Raw genomic sequence first — 22,667 nt, 5'->3', positions numbered from 1 at the left:
AGTCGATCACATCGAATGAGAGTGGCTGCACGTTCCATCACTGCAAGAGCCCCAGGTGTGTGCGCCCGGCCGGCACGCGAGAGACCGAACAGGTTTGCACGACCCTTTACAGGCAACATTCCCTACAGCTGTGGAAGGGTCAATGTAGGCACAACAAAAAGACGCATCAACACCCGTCTGGGTGAACATAAAAGGAACTGCCACCTCGGACATTTTGATAAATAGGCTGTAGCGGAACATGTGTTTCAGGAAGGTGATCATGAAATAAAGTTTAGTGAGACGACCGTCATAGCAAAGACGTCGCATTATTATGCGCGAATGTACAGAGAGGCCATTGAGATTGCCAAACACTGCAATAATTTTAATAGAAAAGATGAAGGCATTAAGCTAGATAAGATATGGATATCAACATTGCAGCAACAGCGTGACGATCGATTAATTTCAATTGAGAAAGTTGGCAGAATGAGAGATCATAGCACAGCCGACGTCACGCGATTGACAGCGGCGCCCTCTGGGTGGCTTTATATATACGGCGCTCACTTGCGCTCTCGTTGCAGTTCGACCATTGTCCTCGGAGGATGCCTTCTGCAGTCGAAGGCGAAACGTCAGGGGTGAGTTTTATGTATGGACCACGGCATCTCAGCCCGGAAGTGTTAAGTGATGATCACACCTGCCGCGAAAGCCTCTACGGAGACGATATGTCAGCATCAGTTCTGCGGTTCGAGAGCATGCGCAAGAAGAAGTTACAACAACTGTGTTCGCTCACCTTCCTGTTACGCTGCAGGGACACGTCAACTGTTGCGAAATTTCTGCAAGTGAAGAGGACGTTCCGATCGGCACAAGCTCATCGAATTTACAGTCGTATGGAATCAGCAACGTTAAGACAGAGGATTCAACCGACGCGGCGAGTACTGGCGGAAACCAACAGTACGCTATATCATCTTCATATTCTCATTAGTAATAGCATTCAGTATGATGATTGGAATAAGATTTACAACCTTATATTTATAACTACGCAAGTAAGTGCCGAAATATCAGTGACTAGACAAAAGAGGTAGTTCGATAGCTTACAGAAGATCACGTCGGGAGGCACAAGACGGGACAATTCTCGGACAGTTATTAACCTGTCAGACAATGTCCTCGCTGCAGATGAAGTTTCGGTACTTGCTAAGGGTGGAAATTTTGCAGTGACGCCCCGAATGTTTCCCACGGAAGATATTGTGGCTAATGTCGAGGCAGGTATCCGTCAGCTGTCACAGCAGTCCGCTGATGTTATAACAATGGAAACAGCTAGAATTTTGGGCACATGTAAGCCACCTAATAGTAATCTACCACAGGCAAAAAGGAAGGCACTGAGGGACATCAACGCACATGAAAACATCATCGTGCTTCCTGCAGATAACGGCAACGATACTGTCGTAATGAAGAGTAAAGATTATCATGAAAAAATGATGGACATTTTAGATCCCAACAATTACAAATAACTCCAAAAGGATCCGACATCGAAGATTTTAAAAATGACCAATCAATTGGTGAAAGCGTCTTCCCTCTCTTCAGTCGACAAGAAGCAAGTCTTTAAATCAGAAGCTTACTCTCCCAGACTATGGGTTACCCAAGATCCGCAAACCGCTGGTACCTTTGAGACCTATAGTCAGCGCAATAGGGTGTCCCACCCATGAATTAGCTGGACACCTTGCCTCGCTGCTGAAATCTCATATTGGTGGAACTGACACTCATGCTAAAAATTCGTATCACTTCATGGATATTATTAAGGAAATTAGTGTGGGCCCTAATGATATCCTGGTCAGTTTTGATGTGGTGTCGTTGTTTACCATGATCCCGGTGAATGAAGCTATCACATGTATAGCGGACATTGTTCCTAGTGATATTTTGGTATTATTCAGGCATTGCCTTGCAACAACTTATTTTCAATATAATAATGTTTTTTATGAACAGATTGACGGGGTGGCTATGGGAAGTCCTCTTAGTCCAGCTGTGGCTAACTTGTTCATGGAGAACTTCGAACAACGGGCGCTGCAAACAGCTAGAAAAAGACCAGCCAGATGGTATCGTTATGTAGACTATACATTTGTTATATGGACACATGGGGAAGAGGAACTGGATGCCTTCCTGTTACACCTGAATAAATCCAAGAATTCAATCACTATGGAAAGGAAATCGATGGGCGCCTGAACTTCTTAGATGTGACTGTAATCAAACGAGAGGACGGATCATTGGGACATAAGGTTTTCAGAAAAGACACACACACTGATCGTTACCAGCAGAAAGATGGGCACCTGAAATTCTTAGATGTGACTGTAATCAAACGAGAGGACGGATCATTGGGTCATAAGGTTTTCAGAAAAGACACACACACTGATCGTTATCTGCAGAAAGATTCTAACCACCACCCAAGACATATAAGAGGGGTGAATAAAACATTAATAGACAGGGCGCACAAAATATGTGAACCAGCTCACTTAGATGATGAGACTGAAAACCTTAGAGCGACCTTCAACAACAGTGGGTATTCCAACAGAGAGATAGATCGTGCACTACGCCCTAGACAGACAACCAGGACTGACGAGGACCGACACCAGCCCAAGGCGAAAGTGTTCTTACCATTTATCAGTAAGGTCACTGATCGCATGGGAAAAATTTTAAGCAAGTACGATGTGGAAACTGTTTTCAGATCCACCACGAAAATAAAATAATGTTTAAGATCCGTAAAAGATAAACGACATCCTCTAGCTACATAAGGTGTCTATAATATTCCGTGCAGTTGTGGAAAGGTGTTTATAGGCACAAAACAAGAAGCGTCAACACCCGTCTGGGTGAACATAAAGGGAACTGTCGCCTTGAACATATTGATAAATGGGCTGCAGCGGAACATGTGTTTCAGGAAGGTGATCATGAAATAAAGTTTATTGAGACGACCGTCATACCAAAGACGTCGAATTATTATGGGCGAATGTATAGAGAGGCCATTGAGATTGCCAAACACTGCAATAATTTTAATAGGAAAGATGAAAGCATTAAGCTGGATAAGATATGGATACCAACATTGCAGCAACAGCGTGAAAATCGATTAATTTCAATTGAACATTGAAACGTCCCCATTGAACAATTTTACGAGACTGTGCTTAAACTGACACACAATATTTTGTTAGCGCAACGTAATCTGACTTTCAATAATCCCCACAAAAGAATGGCCCTGACTAACAGTAAACTATACCTTTCACAAATCACTTACCTCACAAAAATCTTCGCTACTCAAGCTACTGCAATACAGCGAGCGCCACTACTGCCAGCTAAATAAAAGATTCAAACTATGGAAGGCACTAACTACTGATAGGGATAGTTAGCAAATGAAAGATATTAATAGAGAACAAACAATGTATTTACCTCGATATCATCATATATAAATACAGCAGTTCATGACAAATTTCAAAACTCAGCCATCTCTCTCCCCACATCCACCACTGCTGGCGGCTCACCTCCAACTGCGCAATGCTACGCGCTGTTCACAGCCAGCTGCCTAACACTACAATGGCGAGTATTACAACAATGCAAAGCAGCCACAGACTGCACACAGCCAGTGATTTTCATACAGAGGTGGCGTTACCAATAAAAAAACCTAAACAGCCTACTTACATAAAGAAAACATAAACAGCATACTTACATAGCCCCCATGCTCCCCACAAAAAATTTTACAAATTGGGTTGGGCAGTGGCCAATACAGATTTGAAAAAATTTTTCATAATTGCAATAACAATGATATCAAAAGCACACACTTATTGATATAATGTTGGTCAAAAGCTAAAATTTTCTCACAGTCCATAAAGACAGTCCTGATCATTCATCATAATAGTAATTACAGTTTTTTTTCACAAAGTCTCATTAGTAGAAGAGAATGCACGCAGAAGTAGTGGATTTCCATGCAGTCATGAAGAAGTAGTGGTGTCCTTCCAACGGAAAGACAGTGCTGACTCTTGACATGCTGACAGGTAATGGGCCACAACAGAGCAAACCCACAGCAGAGTCATTCGAAGTTGATGAGTATAGGTAGGTAGGTCATCACAGAGCAGACCCACTGCAGTCCTGGTAGAGAGTATTGGTGGGCCACCAGAGGTGCAGACCCACTGCAGTCCTTGTAGAAATTGTGGACAGGCCCACTGTAGTCCTGGTAGAGAGTATGGTATTGGTGGGCCACCAGAGGTGCAGACCCACTGCAGTCCTTGTAGAGATGGCCAGCAGCCATCTGTTGTGACTGTGCAGGTGCACAATCACCATTGAAGAGTCTTGCGGATAATATAGCAAGTCCATAACCACCACTTGTGCACTCACAAAGTTTTTTGGAAGTGTCGTTAGAACCAGCAATGCTGTTATCCAGTCCCTTGCTGAATTATCAACACATGTGCAAACACTAACAGTCACTACTTCTCACATATTGTCCATATACTATGACCAACAGAAACGTGTGCAGTGAAATGTTACTTAATTTGAAGAACTGGTAACAATTACAATTTGGTAACATAAAAATACAATAACAAAGGTACAAAATACATCATTAAAGAACATAATAATACAGATAACATTTGTAGTACAGGCTTTACAAAAGAATCGAACTAACATATACATCAGTGGAATTATGACATGAGTACATACATAAAAGATCACAATAACTTTTGAAACATCAACTTCACACATGAGCATTAAACAGAACGGAATTAATAATGTCTAACATCTTTACAAAGTAAATAACATATTATTAATGCCAATTATATTCGAGGATAACAGTATTCCTCATCATAGTGAATGTAGCTTAATATTAAAAGAAGAAAAAATTCTATGAAACTACACAGAGACAGGAAGAAAACAAATACACAAGGGTACACAAACATATAGCGGAATAATACAAGGGAAAGGACAGGGTTTGTTTTACTGCAGTATTTTGCATGGAGATCTCCCTTTGTTCATCATTATTCCCAAAAAGTCCTATCTAAGCCTGCCTTCTGTATTTTGTTCACATCCTCTGTCAATAATAGTTTTTCTCCACTGTACAGTATCCTATTTCTTATAAATTTATAATAGTTAGTTTCTTATATAGTCTACCCCCTCTTAAGCTAATTTAAATCTACTGAGCTCAGATGCTAAACTAAGGGACGAGGCAATGCAGCAGCACATAAAACAATTAATATAAACAGCAATAAAAAAAATGAAAAATCGCAAAGCAAGCTACAGTAAATCTAAATTACCAAGCAATTCAACATTACAACTAATATGAGCCAATGGGCAGCAAACAAAAAAATAAATCTGGCTTAGCAGAGTAACACAAATTAAAGTTCAGTAGCACTATGCCTGGCAAACAGCAGCTTATATCTAAACATGACATAGCTCAAGCAGAAAAAATAGTACACTAAAGATAACAATGCAGATAAGGGAAATGTATAATCACATCTTAATGTCTAAGTAATTAAAGTGGTGCACCACAACAACTTATTGTAAAAAAAAATATTACCATGTACTTGAAAATAAAATTATGTGTCCAGTTACTGTTACTAGTCCCTTCTTATTGTTCTTTCCTTTCCAAGTGCTCCTTTTTTAAAGAATGTGGATTACAAAATTATCATTTAATAGATCTGTTGACAGAAAGTGTTCACATTAGCAAATACATCGAAGTTTATTTTATAAAACTAATGCTGCAACACAGCTGGAAAACAGGTATCAAATGAAATAAGCAATTACGCAAACCAAAGCATACAAATATCATTCAATAGTCATGTGACATTTCATAAGTTAGTAGAAACTCTCTCAACTCTCGTAGAAAGACGCTTGTCATAATCAGGTGTGCAGATGTAAAAATATTTCTCGTCATTTCATTAGGCATTTCAGTAAATATCGTAAATTAAGAGCTAGTGTAATCATATGTTTTCAAGTTCGACCGTGTCGTTTTTGCGATGCTTTCTACAAAGGAATGTCAGAAGCGAGGTTAATGACGTCCCCTTTTTTTTTTCTACCTGTGCCGCTGAAAAGGGCTCGCAATAATGGCTTTTCCTCCAGGCAACTGGCACACCTGGCCGCTCGCAACGCATTACGTCATGGTCACTTACCTTTCTTACCAACATATTTACGACAGCAGTTTCCGCTACAGTGACAGTCTCATATAAACATTTCACAGGTCGAAAATTTGCGTAACAAATGTGTAGAAACAAAATCTTGTAAATATAAGTGTCCAAAAAAATTTTCGGCAGCATTGTGATACAGTCACGAATTTACGCACATTTCATAACTCTTAAAGTACGAATCTTGGTTTCCAACAACCTTTTTCACAAACCAGAGTCCCTAAACACTACTCATTATTCCTTACCATATTCGTCGACACTTCTTCAATATTTCATCATAACAGCTACGTGGCTTAATCAAATAACTCATATAGCATCAGCCTATTAATCATAAACATACCTCAGCAGCATAATACACATCGTCGTCGTAATGATAACATCATAACACCTCAGTCAAATCTCAAAATCGTCGTAGCTTCCTCCAATAATTTCAAAACCTAAAAAGAATTCTCTGCTCATTTAAATAGTATCACCTACCTCAAACGTACTTTAAAATCATGCTCCCTTACCAAATACATCATTCAAAGCTCTCATAGTATCACAATGGTTCCGAAAAAATATGAACAGATCACACAGTACAGACAAAATACAATTTCATAAGTGTGAAGTTATCCAACTGTGTAATTGCGTAAACATGTGTCACTGATGTAGTAAAAAAATGTTTATCTCTCAGTTAAGTGATCAGATAGCTGTGTAATTTGTGTGTTAGAGAAATATGGTACCGATGTGTAAAGTTGTATAAGCAAATACCATATTAGCTAGGGTTCCTTGTGGTTGCCACACACATGGTACACAAAGTAAGTGTGTACCCCCCTGAGGATATGCGGTGTGAGTCATTGTCTGTCCCTTTGTTGGCACGCGTCTTTATTGGGGTTTGGAGACCTAACTTCTACAAATTCACCGTGACGAGAAGGCCCTGCTCTGTTTGAATCCCGCCAGTTCTGATGCAATTGAGGTCTGTCGTTACGATCATATCGTCTGTCGTCATGTCGGTAGATTCCATAGTTTCTTTCTTGTCGGTCACATGGTGGAGAATTTCTCCCTGAATCGTAACTGTGCGCTGGTCCGTTGCGTCTAAAGTTATTCTGTCTCCCTTGATAATATTTATTTTGGTTCCCATATTGTCTGTTTCTCTTATTGTCTCTGTGATAGTCATTACCACGGAGAGGTGATCTTTCCCTGTAGTTATTACTACTCTGCCAACGGTTGTCATACGGGTGGTGTCTATTTTGGTCACGATTTGTGTTGTGAGAATAGCCTTGTCGTGTCAAGTTATTACTTCTTTCATCGCGGAATTGCGACGGATGTGACCTGTAATTGTTGTGTTCCTGGTTTTGCATTCTGCGATTGTCAGTGTCAATTTCTAGTTCTTGTAACAGTCCCTGAAAAGCTTCAATGTCGTCTTTGCAACGTCCTGCTAAAATAATATGCCGTAAATGTTCAGGTAATTTGATTAAGCAAATGCGGATGAGTTCTGAGGGGCAGTATGGGTTTGACAGGTACTGATTCTTGTGCAACGTGTCTTCAAAATATTTCACAAGACTGGAGAATTCAAATTGTTCGAAATGTTTCATCATTATGATACCATGTTTTACTCGGTCTTGTGTGGCTTGAGACCAATATGCTGAGAGGAAGGCATGCTAAAACTCTCCTTCACTGTGGCAATCGTGAATGACCGATCGCATTCTTACAGCTGGTTCATTCTCTAAGTAGCCACACATAAATTCTAATCTGTGTTCCAACGACCAGTTGGGAGGAAAAAAATGAGAGAATTGATGGAGCCATGCTTGTGGATGAATGTCGTTGCCAGAATTCTTAGATGTTTTGAATTTACGTGTAGTAATGAACAGCTTATAGTCAAAATCATCATGTTGGCGAGTCGCATATCGGTCATTGTTAGGTTGTGTCGGCCGTTCCATCTCAAAATTCGGTGCACATTGCCAATTTCTTTCATAACTTCCGAAATGCCCTGTGTTATTATTTTGCGGCTTTTCCGTGTTTCTAAGTCCCTCTTCCCGTGTTGGAGCGCCAGTGTCCTCTGAAATACGTAATTCTTGTACTACTTGTGCCAACTGATCTTGTACTTCCCAGATTTCTCTTTGGTGTTGTGTATTAATTTGATTCTGATTTTGTTTGAATTTTCTTATTTGTTCATACTCTTCTGTGTCAGTGAAGGCTACGGGTCTTGTGTCATTCAGATCATCATCTACCTTTGTAGATAAGTTAGTGACCTGATCCGAAAGTTCGGCTACTTTCTCCGATTGTGTCCTTATTTCTTCAGTGTGTTTTTCTGAACCAAGTTTCAGAGTATCTACTGTGTCCTTAAAGTTTTCCTGAGTTTTTGCAAGTTGCGTAACCGAATCGGTAGATGCAACTGAGTCAAATTTAGCTTGCAAGGTCTCATGATTTTCATGAACAATAATTTGCAGTTCTTTTATGGCTGCTTCGTGATTCTGTAATGCATTTTCATGCCGCGAAAAAATAGGTTGAAAATGCTCACAAATTTGTGCTTTTACGTCATTACAGACTTTTTGACATTTCGATTCAATGTTATGTAACTCAGTAGTTAAATCTTCACGTGTTTGTTCAAGTGTTTGTTCCAATGAGTCTAACTTTTTAAGATTTAGTTCCACTGTTTCTAACTTTTGAAGCTTTTGCTGTGTTTGTCTCTGATTTTGTTCCATTGTGTCTAACTGTTGCTGTGTTTGTCTCTGATGTTGTTCCATTGTGTCTAACTTTTCAAGCTTTTGTCCCATTTGTTGCATTAATTGTAATAACAATGCACTGGTGTCTGAAACATGTTCCTCAGTGCTTTTCGGCAGTGAAGTTGCACCGGCAACATTCACATTTTGACAAGTGGAAAATGTGTCTTGACTCATTTGAGAAAACGGTGGGAACCCAAAACCTGAGTCTGTAGTATTTGCAATATTGTGTTCTGTCATTCCCGATTCCTGAGGCGAGCTGTTGCCGACCAATCGATCAATAACGCTTCCCTGTTCACTACCTGTTTCACTGTCTACACCATTGTTTGCCGCTCGCTCCATTTCCCTATGCGCAATTACCAAATTACTACTTTGAACATTAGTTAATTCATTACTCTGCGGCGCTAACACACTGCTTTCGTCTTCACTGTCATTTCTCAGTTTACTTTGGAGCCTAGTATTACGTTTTTCACACGCCATTATTGTCACAGTATTTCACACGATAACACAGAAAAACACAATTTGAAGATCAAAAAATAAGAGAACACATTAACATAGCACTGCGAAATACTTGGTGCAAATCTACATGCATGCCACAACTGTTTTACTGTACAACAATGAAAGTCTGCAACTACAAAGGAGATTTTCTCTACAATTACGCGCTAGCAATAAACAATAGCTACACTAATTACACAAACTACAAGAAAAAAATCAGAAGATTCCAGTGAGGTATCCTAGGCTAAGGGTCGACATATGAAACGTCCCCTTTGAACAATTATACATGACTGTGCTTAAACTGACACACAATATTTTGTTAGCGCAACGCAATCTGACTTTCAATAATCCCCACAAAAGAATGGCCCTGACTAACAGTAAACTATACCTTTCACAAATCACTTACCTCACAAAAATCTTCGCTACTCAAGCTACTGCAATACAGCGAGCGCCACTACTGCCAGCTAAATAAAAGATTCAAACTATGGAAGGCACTAACTACTGATAGGGATAGTTAGCAAATGAAAGATATTAATAGAGAACAAACAATGTATTTACCTTGATATCATCATATATAAATATAGCAGTTCATGACAAATTTCAAAACTCAGCCATCTCTCTCCCCACATCCACCACTGCAGGCGGCTCACCTCCAACTGCGCAATGCTACGCGCTGTTCACAGCCAGCTGCCTAACACTACAATGGCGAGTATTACAACAATGCAAAGCAGCCACAGACTGCACACAGCACAGCCAGTGATTTTCATACAGAGGTGGCGTTACCAATAAAAAAATCTAAACAGCCTACTTACATAAAGAAAACATAAACAGCCTACTTACAACATGTGTTTCAGGAAGGTGATCATGAAATAAAGTTTAGTGAGACGACCGTCATAGCAAAGACGTCGAATTATTATGGGCGAATGTATAGAGAGGCCATTGAGATTGCCAAACACTGCAATAATTTTAATAGAAAAGGTGAAAGCATTAAGCTGGATAAGATATGGATATCAACATTGCAGCAACAGCGTGAAAATCGATTAATTTCAATTGAGAAAGTTGGCAGAATGAGAGATCATAGTACAGCCGACGTCACGTGATTGACAGCGGGGCCCTCTGGGTGGCTTTATATATACGGCGCTCACTCGCGCTCTCGTTGCAGTTCGCCAATTGTCCTCCGAGGATGCCTTCCGCAGTCGGAGGCGAAACGCAGGGGTGAGTTTTATGTGTAGAGCGCGGCATCTCAGCCCGGAAGCGTTAAGTGTTAATCGCGAATAATTGTGGTCCGGTGACATGGCACACTGTCATCCATACAAATTACATCAATTTTTGGCTACATGAAATCCATGAATGGTTGCAGACGGTCCCAAGTAGTCGAATATAACCATTCCCAGTCAGTGATCGGTTCAGTTCGTCCAGGCGACGTACTCAATTCCGTATAAACACAGCCAACACCATTATGGAGCCACCACCAGCTTGCACAGCGCCTTGTCGAGAACTTACGTCCATGGCTTTGTAGGATTGCAGCGCACTCGAACGCTACCATCAGCTATTACCAAATGAAAGCGGGACTCATCCGGTCGTGATTGTCCAGTGTTCTAGAGACCAATCAATATGGTTAAGACCCCAGGAGAGGCGCTGCAGGCGATGTCGTGCCGTTATCAAAGGCACTCGCGTAGGTAGTCTGATGTCATAGTCCGTTAACGCCGCACTGTCGTAATGGATATGTTCGTCGTACGTCCCACATTCATTTCTGTGGTTATTCCACGCAGCTTTGCTTGTCTGTTAGCATTCAAAACTCTACGCAAACATCGATGAATCCGGTCGTTAAGCGTAGGCCGACAGCCACTGCGTTGTCCTCATTGAGAGATATTGCCTCAAATTTGCTATTCTCGACACACTATTGACACAATAAATCTCGGAATACTGAATTCCCTTACGATTTCCGAAATTGAATGTCCCATGCGTCTAGCTCCTAATACAATTCCGCGTTCGAAGTCCGGGAATTTCTTTCGTGGCGCCATAATCACTTCGGAAACCTTTTCACGTTAAGCACCTGAACAAAAAAGACAGCTCCTCTGACGCTTTTCTCTATTATATCTACTTATTATACCATGTCTCGAGACAAGAGAAGAACTAAATATAGAGAATGACACCAAGTATGTCTCGTTTGTTTTATAATAAAAAATGAACGAAATTGCTAATCGATTTTAACATACATAGGTTACAGATATAAACTTTCTCCGTGATAATGCTTCAATTACTGATAAGATTAATTTAGTGTAATGTCAAAAGGAAGGTAGTTAATTCCACTGAGTGCTGACTAATGCAGAAAAAAGGCAAATGACCCATTTCCAAAGAAGTATTTTCTTCTGACATACACCTTTCTTTCTAGTTTTGACTAGTACTCGGTTTTGAACGAACGAGAAACCCTTTGAAAAAAAGTTGAGTTAGTATTCCCTTACAGCATACAGAGAAATTATTTATCCTCGCCGGCCGGAGTGGCCGAGTGAATCTAGGGTATGGATGTGTGTGATGTCCTTAGGTTAGTTGGGTTTAAGTAGTTCTAAGTTCTAGGGGACTGGTGACCTCAGTAGTTAAGTCCCATAGTGCTCAGAGCCATTTGAACCATTTTTTTATCCTCCGTAGCGGCTGCCAGGATGGCTGTCGTAATTAGGTACCGCTATACACATTCTTGTGATGGTGCTAGTTGATTAGCAAGGCTACGAATTCCTGGAACAAGGTGAGTGGCTTAGGATAAATCACAGAAGTAGAAGAGCATTTGTTTAAATTAATCCGTCAGATACTCCCGCTATGTTGTTGCAGTCAGCTGCCAGCGTCGGATACTGGTCCTAGAGTGAGGGGAAAGTACTGAAATGCACATGAAACCTTCCATGGCACGACCGGCTCACAGTGCTAAGCAGACTGCAATTGGGCAGAGTAATGCCACTATCACTACGGTGGACGAAGAATCGCATCGTCAAAGCCCAAGCCGGAGGGGGAGGCGACAGCTACGCCAGCCTCTGGAGACAGCGCATACGTCGGCTAGCGCAGATGCTCAGCTCAGTGCAGAAAATACTCGAGCGCGGAGGGATAACCAAGGACCGCAGCGTAGGCAGCAGCAACATTGGCCTGCGATGGCAGCGCCCAAGAAATACGAGCCGTCAGAAGCAGAGCGGCAAGGAGTGTCCGCACAAGGCAAGCGGTGGCTCAGCAGCTAGTTGCGCACGAGTGTGAACCATAGACACACAGGTAGGCGTTGTGCTGGCGATGGAAGTCTGACAGTGGACCACTAGTTAGATGCCACCACTTCAGCTCCCCGTGGCATCTGAACCCAGGCACAGTGATAGCTGTTGGAACCGACGACCAGTATAGCAGACTGGATGACCCACTTCAGATCTATGGCTGCCGTGGAGTATACCTCGTAGCTGGCTGTAGGCGGAGACGGATACTGCACAACTGAAACAGGTGTTTCTTACAGTGGTGGGTCTCATCACCGTTTTGACAGGACATCATCCAGCATCACGTGCACCAGAGCAGAGCTGCGGTATGAGGCTTGGTCGTGCCACTCGTCACTGATCGTCATTGTCACTGCCTAGCTTCGAAATTTCACTTTGTTAGCAGTGTTACTGCCCTGGCTGCGGCGCCATGGTTTGAATGTATGGGTACTTACATCTCTGTATGTGCCTGCAGCGTCTCATGCTGCATTGGCCCAGATAGCGTGCAGTTTCTTGCAATACTTTGCCTTGGCAGCTTCTGTGTACCTGCTTTCTCTAATATGTATTGTGTCACCCTGTTTTCTCTTAACTCAGTCATTTGTTTACCTTTCAAACAAAAGAGGCGCTGGGCTGCAACACACCTCCCCTCGTTGGAAGATCCAGTCTACCAGATCAGAGACTATCAACATTCCTGAAAATCATTTGATAAAAATTTTTACATTTTATACGTTCGTACAATTCTTTCAAATGAGATCGACCTACAACGTTCACTGGCTATATACTTAATCAGCAACTAGTTGCTAAGGTAACACACTCTGTCAGTAGTTGGTGTACAGAAAGTTCAGGTGGATCGGCAGTTCTCCACCCTAAATGATTATAGACCGCACAAACAAAAGTAAAAAACCAAGGATGTTCCTGAATCTAAATCGCCTATTGTGCCGATCTCGTCGAGGTGACTTTCGCGATACCGCCGCACCAGCTGAAGCATTTAGTCTACACGAATATGGCCTTTTTGCATTGCTGTTAGCTGATCGAACTTTCATCACCTTTTAAACGTAGGCTTTACAACACTGAATCATCATGTAACTACGAAAAAAAGGAAAAGAAAGACAACACGTTTTGGGAGAAACGACTTACCGATTGCGGATATGGTGACCGACTTATTAAAAGCACTTACTTTCTGCTTTTGAGATACTTTTTTAAGACACAATAATAATGGTTTATGACTGCATCATAAATAGTGACTCTGCCCAAAATAAAAAATAATAATGTCTTATAAAAGGTGATATTGCAAAACTCTTTGTTCCCTTACATCTTCCACGTCTTCACTCACAGTTTTCGTACTTCCTTCGCTACTTTGCCTTTGCAACCAGGATGTCCCAGGAAATCCTTCCATAAAACTAAGCTGACACATAGCCGGCTTTTGGTACTACCAGTATCCACGAAGGTAGTGTCACTCAATTTACTTCCATCAAAGCTAATTACCAGTTGTGTCCTACCTGAAATGTTATGTCCCCTTGTGCATTGCACTACACCACCTGGTGCCATGAGCCCCGATTTTGCACGCAGGTTAATCGGTTTGTTCTCATTCACGGTATGCAGCTGTTTGTGAGGTTTACTTACACCTTTACCAGCTTAGAAAAATCAAATTTGCGAATCTCCCTACCACAAGACTAGCACTAAAATTGCTTTTCGGCTGCGGCCCTCTCCCTTCCTGAGAGTGTTCTGCCTTTACCGGTGGCAAAGGACCTGCATCCTTTAGTGATGAATCTGCGTGTTGAAGCTCATTACACGCAACATCTCTTTCGTAATTTATGTCATTAGTAGCCTTCAGTGCGTCTTCCATAGTATCTACAACAAAATTAACATCTGCAGTTACAATCTTTACGACATAAAAAACATTATTCAAATGTAAGTCTCTGCATGTCTATATGCCACAGGCTCCACCGGCTTCATATAACATTCAGCACCTTCCACTGGCGTAGATATCACTGCACCTAAATCAGTATCATTCATGTTGATATTCACTCACTCATTCATCTCAGTACAGCACACATTTACTTCCTAAGCTACTACAGCTGCTTGCTGATTTAGACTGAATTCACGCCGTGTATTAGGACTGCTAATCCCACAATAATTTTTTAACTTACATCATCATACTATTTTCTTAATCCATGACACTCACAATATTACCTAGTTTCTCTTGACTATCTGCTTTTGTGTAGATACTATCCTTATTCTAATTTCTCCCTATCTTTACGCTTGAACCACCGTCAACATTATTAAGCAACCTGATACCTCATTCAACCATCCTGGCTTCATTATTTTTCCGTAACCTATCTATAAATGTCTCAACAGGATTAAATAGGCCAACGGTAGTTCAAACTAGGGCGAGTGCAGCCGGACGAAGCCTGTAATTTATGACAGCCTACTGTTTTTCATCTAACCATCAGCCATCAGGATTAACGACGCTGCCTAGCTTTAAAGTCATACTCACGGCAGTATAACGCGTCACTGAGGCAGACTCTCTTGTCGGATCACTTTGGCCTCAAAAATAACGTTATGCGCACCTCACTGGACATATACCTCCGTCGTTCTCTCTTGGCGTTCATTCAGAAATGCGTCAAGTGTGCTCCTTCATCCGGCCTAACTAACTTAACACACAAATCCATACATCAATCTAACCGCCGTGCCATTACATTCGCCAAGACAACACCAGAAGGAGAAAAACAACAGTTACTGTATCCGTCCCACCCTTTTAATGGCGCTGTACGCTGCGGCTATCGACTTCGTTCCAGGTCCTGTCGATCACTTCTGTCAGCTGCCGATTCTGTCACCCATTGTAGTAGGAGCCAGAATGTCTGGCGTAATCTGATACACTGCTACAGGTTGCAGTGACGTTGAGAGTTGATTATCAGGGTGGCTGGCTCATAGAGCCAGGTTGATGGCTGCTGATAAATTATATAAGTGGAAGAGATTTCCGTTTACTTAATCCATCAGACGCAGCAGTTGTGTTATTGCAGTCAGAAGATTGCTGAACGAGGAGGTGCTGAACCTTCAGTGGCGCAGCAAACACGCAGAGGTAATTAGGCTGAATCTGGCCAGAGTCACACCGTTATCACTTAGCGTCAGGGGGCTGGCTGCGACGGTGGGCAGCTGGATATGTTGGCGGGCGCAGCTCAGTATAGGAAATACTCAAGGGCTCAGTGATGAATAAAGGACCTCAACGAAGGTAGCAGCGACAGTGATGTACGATGCTAGAGTGAGCCCGCCGAAGGCAAGCAGCGAGTCAAGCACATAGTAACCATGGACTCCCAAGTTGGCGTCCTGCAGTTGATAAACGTCATCTCTCAGGTAGCCAATCAGTTGCAACGTAACAGTTCAGTTACCAGGCCGCGCGGGATTAGCTGAGCGGTCTCAGGCGCTGCAGTCATGGACTGTGCGGCTGGTCCCGGCGGACATTCGAGTCCTCCCTCGGGCATGGCTGTGTGTGTTTGTCCTTAGGATAATTTAGGTTAAGTAGTGAGTAAGCTTAGGGACTGATGACGTTAGCGGTTAAGTCCCATAAGATTTCTCACACATTTGAACATTTTTCAGGTGCCCGCTTCCAGCGGTGTTTCCTTTCTGAGTTTACCGTATTTTTATCTGAGTTTACCCACATACTCCATGAATTAACATCGAGCGACACTTAGCTTAAACAGAAAGAGGAGATTAGTTTTTTTCTAGTATTTGTGTTGATGTTATGTCAGACTGAGCGCTTGAAATTTGAGGCTTAACGTCAATATGTTGTTGAATGAGACGAGTACGGTATACATAAAATCATAAAATTTAAAGATAAGTTTGGCAGTTGCTAGTTAAAGTACACATAAAGAAATTTGTAGGCAGTTACGAATGACCATCGGCTAGATATTGGAATGATGATAATGAAAATTTGTGTCAGACTGGGACTCAAACCTGGATTTCTTGCTTTATACGGGCTGAGGCCCTAATCTGTCTGGCTATCAGCAAGAATCACGATCAGAACCAAATTTCCGTATGTCGTCGTCTACGTATAGCTGAAGCTGTTTCGTAGTTAAAGAAGAGTCACTTGTTTGAGTAAACTTTACGTAACTTAGATTTGACATGTTCACCAGAGGTTGTCCGCTTACGGGTGTTTCGCTTCAACAGTCATCCGTCTCATCATCACGTGGCACACCTTGTGGGTTCTTTTTCGACACTCTCAGTGCCAAGGAGGGGATGGGGTGGAGCCCCTTTCGAAAATAACGTTAACGACGACATGTACTCATGTCAGATTGTTTTATATTCTGGCAGAATGTAACTTTTGCAGTGTTACTTGAAAATGGCCATAAGGCCGAAATTGCAATAGGAACAATAAATATTTTGTAGTCAACGGCAACTACGATGTCTTTTAAGAAATACTATATGAATGTGAATCCAAACCATGAGAAGTTATATAGTCAGTTACTATATGTTTTAAGATTTTGGAAAAAATATTTATTGCTTTTAAATAATTATTTTACCATATTTCATAAATGTTGTAAATTTTTCAGTTAAACTTAACACAAAAATTTAAGTCTTAGTATTAGATGTTGCTTTCCATTGTGGATGTCGTATTCGATATTTTTAACCCCCGACACAAACAGACGGGTGTTATAAGTTTAATGTATATCTGCACTTACATCTACATCTATATAGATACTCCGTGAGCCACCGTACGGTGGGGCCAGAGCGTATCCTGTACTGCTACTTACCATTTTCCCTCCTGTTCTAACTTACCGCTAAGTAAGTAAAATGAAAACAGAATACACCTAAGAATGATGACGTATGAGATTTAAATATAAATAAGCTACTTAGGAGTAGGTAAATAGCAAAACAACAATATTTAATACTTGAATCTGTTTTAATTAATTTACTCCGAAAAATTCGCATAATATATTCACCCTTGGTAAATCGCGCTTTGAGAAATACTTTGGTATTGCTAGGGTTAATCCTCGGGATGCAGATGGTTCAGCCAAGACCCCGTTCCACACACACACGAGACACTGGTCATTCAAGCACACGGTTACGGAGTTGCTCGCTATTTGCAACGCCCAAGAGGCCGGCGTAGATTTCCAAATGACTGCGACACAGCGAGCACTACCTATCTAATGTTTGTGCATCAAAAGTGACAATTACAGTGACTGAAATATGTAAACCAAAAGTTGTACCAAGATTAAAGTCAAAGATTAAAGGTTGAGGATATAAAGTACGGTACAAGATGAGGTCATTACAGATGGACAAATAAAAGAGCGACGCTTATGCACTGACACTGTGCCGACTCTTAGAGTAAAAAGAATTTTCCTCCTTGTATGCAGATAGCTGCTTCACAGTGTAGTGGAAGTCTGAGTCTAGCACGTAAGCCTGATTGACATCCGCTGTCGCTGTGTGGCTGCCAATTCGCTCTGATCGATACCCACGCGCCTGCACGTCACGCAGCCCGCGAAGCGTGGCGTCCGGCCGTGTGCTCACCGCATGCCCTCTCTCTCCCTCTCTCTCTCTCTCTCTCTCTCTCTCTCTCTCCCTCTCTCCCTCCTGTCTGCCTCTCTCCGTCAGAGAGTTTGCTCAGCTGGTGTGAAATTCCAACCGGACGTGGCGTTTAATTTGCCGTGTACTACTGACTGACTGTAAATTCATTCGTCACTCCCGAGAGTCCTTTGCTTGGTCTCCCTTTTCATTCGGTACCATTACAAAGCCCGACAGCAGTCTTCCCCTGTATAACAAACCGGATATGTTAATTTTTGGTGTCAACGGTGCCCCAGCAGCACTGAAATAAAAAGATGTGTCAAAAATATGCCAGATTCATTAAATCTTGCTACTGTACAAAATAGCTTTACGGGAATATTAACTGAAAAATAAAATATTTTGTCAACACGCTATGGAATATCGAGATGGATCATTAAATACGAACGGCGTTCAAGAAATAATATCTTTTTTTTCGGGAAGCAGGTTGGTTCCATAGCATTCCCCGCTGTTTTGGCTTCAAAACCCTATTTTTCAACATGGTGCGACGGCCTTAGGCCATGTGACTGGGAGGACCTGTACTACCGCATGGTGCCGCTCTACTATTTGACTTTGAAGCCATTGTCTTGCTGCATCAACAACCTAACCGTCATCCACGTGCTGCCTGCCACGGACTGCGTTCTTCATTTGGCCAAACAAGGGAGGCTCTTTATAGTCTTCCGTCAGGCAGCGAGGAACTCAGCGGGTACACACATTTGAGTACCCAAAGTGGTGGACGAGTGTCTCAGAACTACCAAAAGAGACGTCCAGTTGTGCAGTGAGGTGTTTCACTGTGATCATTGATCACCTCGAATGAGAGTGTCCACACGTCCCGTCATTGCAGGAGTCACTGCTGTGGGTGGCCGGCTATAAGAAAGTCAGTCACAGATTCCTGCTTCGAAATAAACTCCATTACAGGAACCATTTTCAAGACTACTTATAACACCGTCACCTTTCGGAACATAATGAAAATAAAGCGGCAAAATTCCACGATGTCCAACGTCAACATGCGAAATTAACCAAATGAAATTAACCAAATTTAAATGTAATTTATTTTTGTGTAGGAAATAGTTATTTGACTGAATTACTTTAATAATTTGTGAGTTTAGTAAAAAATAATTGATGAACAAGGACTGCAGACCTATAATTTACAGAATTTAAAAACATCATCATTAGTATGATTGCATTCTATTTATCGTTACACCTACAGAAGAAAAAACAATCGTACTTCTCCAATGAAATGTTAGAGTGAGAAATACTATAACTTGTATGAAATAATTTTTTGGCTCGCATATTGCTGTGTAAGAGAAGGTATGGGCAATCTATTCGGTTAAAAAGGCCCTGTGTATATTTATGAGACAACCCAGCGAGAGCATGTGGCGTTAGAGAAATAACTGCTTACTGCTTGCCACTACCACTCGACTCGCTGAAATGTCAGTCAACAAGATGTTTTAATCACAGCACTCGTTACGAAGGTAGGCGACTACTGAAGTCAATGGAGAGATTGTATGGTAGTGGGGGAGGAGCATCGGGTCACAAAGGACATGGGAGTGCTACACGGAAAGGCGCAACGGACGGTCGCAGGAAATACTTGGAGAATGTTGAGCAGTTTGTGAGTGGTCGCGGGAGATGGAAATGGTTCGTAGTGACGACTGGTCCACTTGTGAGATTTCCGTGGCTTCTGCGGTGAAGTGTACGTTTAGAAGTGAATATATCGCGAGCTATGTTGTTGTTCATAACTATTTATGTGAAGTAGGAATCTATTGTTTCCCTGTTAGTCAACTTATATTTTATTTAATTGCTGAACCATCGACACCAATAAGTGTTTTGCAGTAATAAATGGCATTCGTAAAGGTACTTCTGCTATCGTACTCATCATTTAAAGTCGTTAAAATAGTAGCTGCAGATTTTATTTAATTGCAATCTTTCATTTATAAATTTCTCTGTTACATTCAAAATTCGTAATTGCAGAGTGAAAGCACCTTCGACCATTCGATTCATGTGTATATTCATATTGTATACTGTAGACTCAGCAGTATTTAAGTTGTAATGTGGCAAATACGCATCCCAGCCCCTAGACAACGAAACCAGTCAAATCTTTTAATATTTCAACTCTGAGTCTGAGGGTACGTTTTGAGGGCCATCAATTTTATTTGAAAGCCCGCATGCTCATCCTTTGTTTGCAAGTTGGTTGTAATTCACACCGTAGTTATTGCACTGACAACCCTTTTGTGCTAGGACTAAAGTGTCTCAGAACGTTTGGGACGGACAATGTACTGTAGTACGTCCGACCACGGCCACTTCCGCCAACGCACCGCAAGCGGCCGAGCTGTACACACTGGGGCTAGCCCCCGGGGAGAGGGCAGTCATTCTGCATGGACACAGAGGGAAGCCGGGGCAGAGATTTATAATTTTGTTTCGTTTTGTGCAAACAGCACGAAAATAAATACATTTGTTTCATGGTTTGATCATATAAGCAATCTTTTACATGTCGTACCATTTGTGTTTAATTTCATTTAATTATTGATATCAATTAATTGGTGGCTCCTAACGTGGGGCAGTCTTACTAGCAATCTGCTAGTCATTTCATGACTGACAGCAGAGAAAAGAATTCTCAGTTCACAACATTGGTAATTTTCATGGTATCAGATGTCACAAAATAATTTCACAGAATTGACTACATTTGTGGCGTTCAGCATGGGGCTTCGATGTGACTTCTTTCTCATGTTGTTTTTAGTATGAGAACCTCTATGTTTCAAGACACGACAGGAAGAATCCTCATTCCATTATTAGCATATGTTAACCTCATTGTGTGAGATGTCAGGTGCACAGATGGTGTGTTTATGTGTGCTATGTGCGTTGCAAATGACCATACAAAGTAGATATAGCGGTAGTTTGTGTAGTGACTTTTGGTTCCCGTAGCCTCGTATTTTTATATGTAGTTTTAGAATGTGTAGTTTGTTGTTGTGAATATTCTGTTCCACGATTTCCATTGTTCTGTTCGCTGTTACCAGCATTGCCATCAGCGTTGTGCTGTCTCTGTTCGTTCTGTTGTGTGCTTTCAGGTTTCAATATTGTTTTTCTATGCATCTGAGGTCTGAGAGACTGATGAATATGGAAACAGTGAAGCCAGTTGAGGAAAGTTCGGGGGCAATCGAGGAAACACAAGGCACGTAAGGGGGACACGCAAAGTCAGAGTTCACTATGTCGAATTCTCACTATATTAGAAAACCACACATCAGAGATAACAGCCATAAGGGAGGAGAGTGAAACACGGTTTGAAAGATTGAAAACTGAACTAAAACTTTGCAATCAAAAACATGACCGGTAAATCGCTGAAGTTAGGTACGAATTGGAGACCTGAACCAAAAGAATACGGACGGAGACCACCAACAACCTAAATGAGGTGAGAAAAGAGTGTGAAACAAAGGTTGACAACTTAGAAACGCGGGTAAAGTAGAAGATGACTGATATCCCTGTGTGCATAGATGAGGAAAGTAAATCATCCAAGGAAACGCAAAGACGAGTGTCAGTCCTCGAGCAAGAAGTGTCTGCAATGCGACAAGGTAATGTAACCCATTTAACGCCAACGAATTTGCGGGCTGCACTACCGATGCATGGGATGGACGTACCACTGCCCAAGTGCAGCCGAACGCGCAGCACTCACCCGAAGGCATGTCTAAAGAATCTAGACGTGTATATGCGTGCGAAAGGAGTGGCGGAAACTAATGCTTTACTCGTTGTACGCCAGGCGCTCGATCAAGACGAGGCTGCATGGTTTGACTTTACAATTTGCGAAAACAGCAGTTACAAGGATTTCTGCATTACGTTTCTGGCAACGTACTGGAACCTGGACGCACAGACGAGTGCAAAGATGAGTATATACCGGGGACAGTATGTGCCAGAGTCACGCCAATCCATTGCAACATACGCTGCTCACTTTGTCGTTCTGGATGCATACTTGGATGACGAAATGTCAGATGAGGAATGGTGCAGCGCGACGCGCTCGCATTGTACTGCTCATGTACAACGTGCACTGGTCGGGGCATTGCAGAGAGAACAGTTCCTTGATATTTTAAGGTCCTTGGACGAAATCGAGGAGCACGAGAAGCAAAGGACAGTAAATGGACAAGCAATTAGGGCAGAAAATGGGGCACCTCATGGGTTTGTGCACCAGAATGACAGACAGAACTGGCGAAGGAGAGAAGAGAGGACGAGAGCGAGATAGACGTCATGGTCCAGACCATGGAGAACAAGGCAGGAACGGAGTGCAAAATCAAAGACGAAACGTGATCGGCGTGCAAGCGTTGCATTGTGCGAGAGACGGTGAGAATAATGCAGGTTCACCACCTTTGACCCCACCTCAGGCAGAGGAGCGTGAGATCTGACAAATGAATGATGAGAGAAATTGAGATATTGTAGGGGACGCCACGGTAGAGAAGCGCCGTCACTTACGCAGTGTGCAGTACTGGCAATCACAAACGCAAGACGACATTGACCAGTACTGTGATGACCCAGAGTTGCCGGAAAACGTGGACAATCGATGTCCCCTCATTGAAATAACTGTGGTAGGAATTAAGACGAGAGCA

Source organism: Schistocerca piceifrons, chromosome 3 (genome assembly GCF_021461385.2).
Source record: "Schistocerca piceifrons isolate TAMUIC-IGC-003096 chromosome 3, iqSchPice1.1, whole genome shotgun sequence".
NCBI classification, from domain to species: domain Eukaryota; kingdom Metazoa; phylum Arthropoda; class Insecta; order Orthoptera; family Acrididae; genus Schistocerca; species Schistocerca piceifrons.
The sequence above is the reverse complement of the archived record's forward strand: the minus strand, read 5'-3'. Positions refer to the sequence as shown.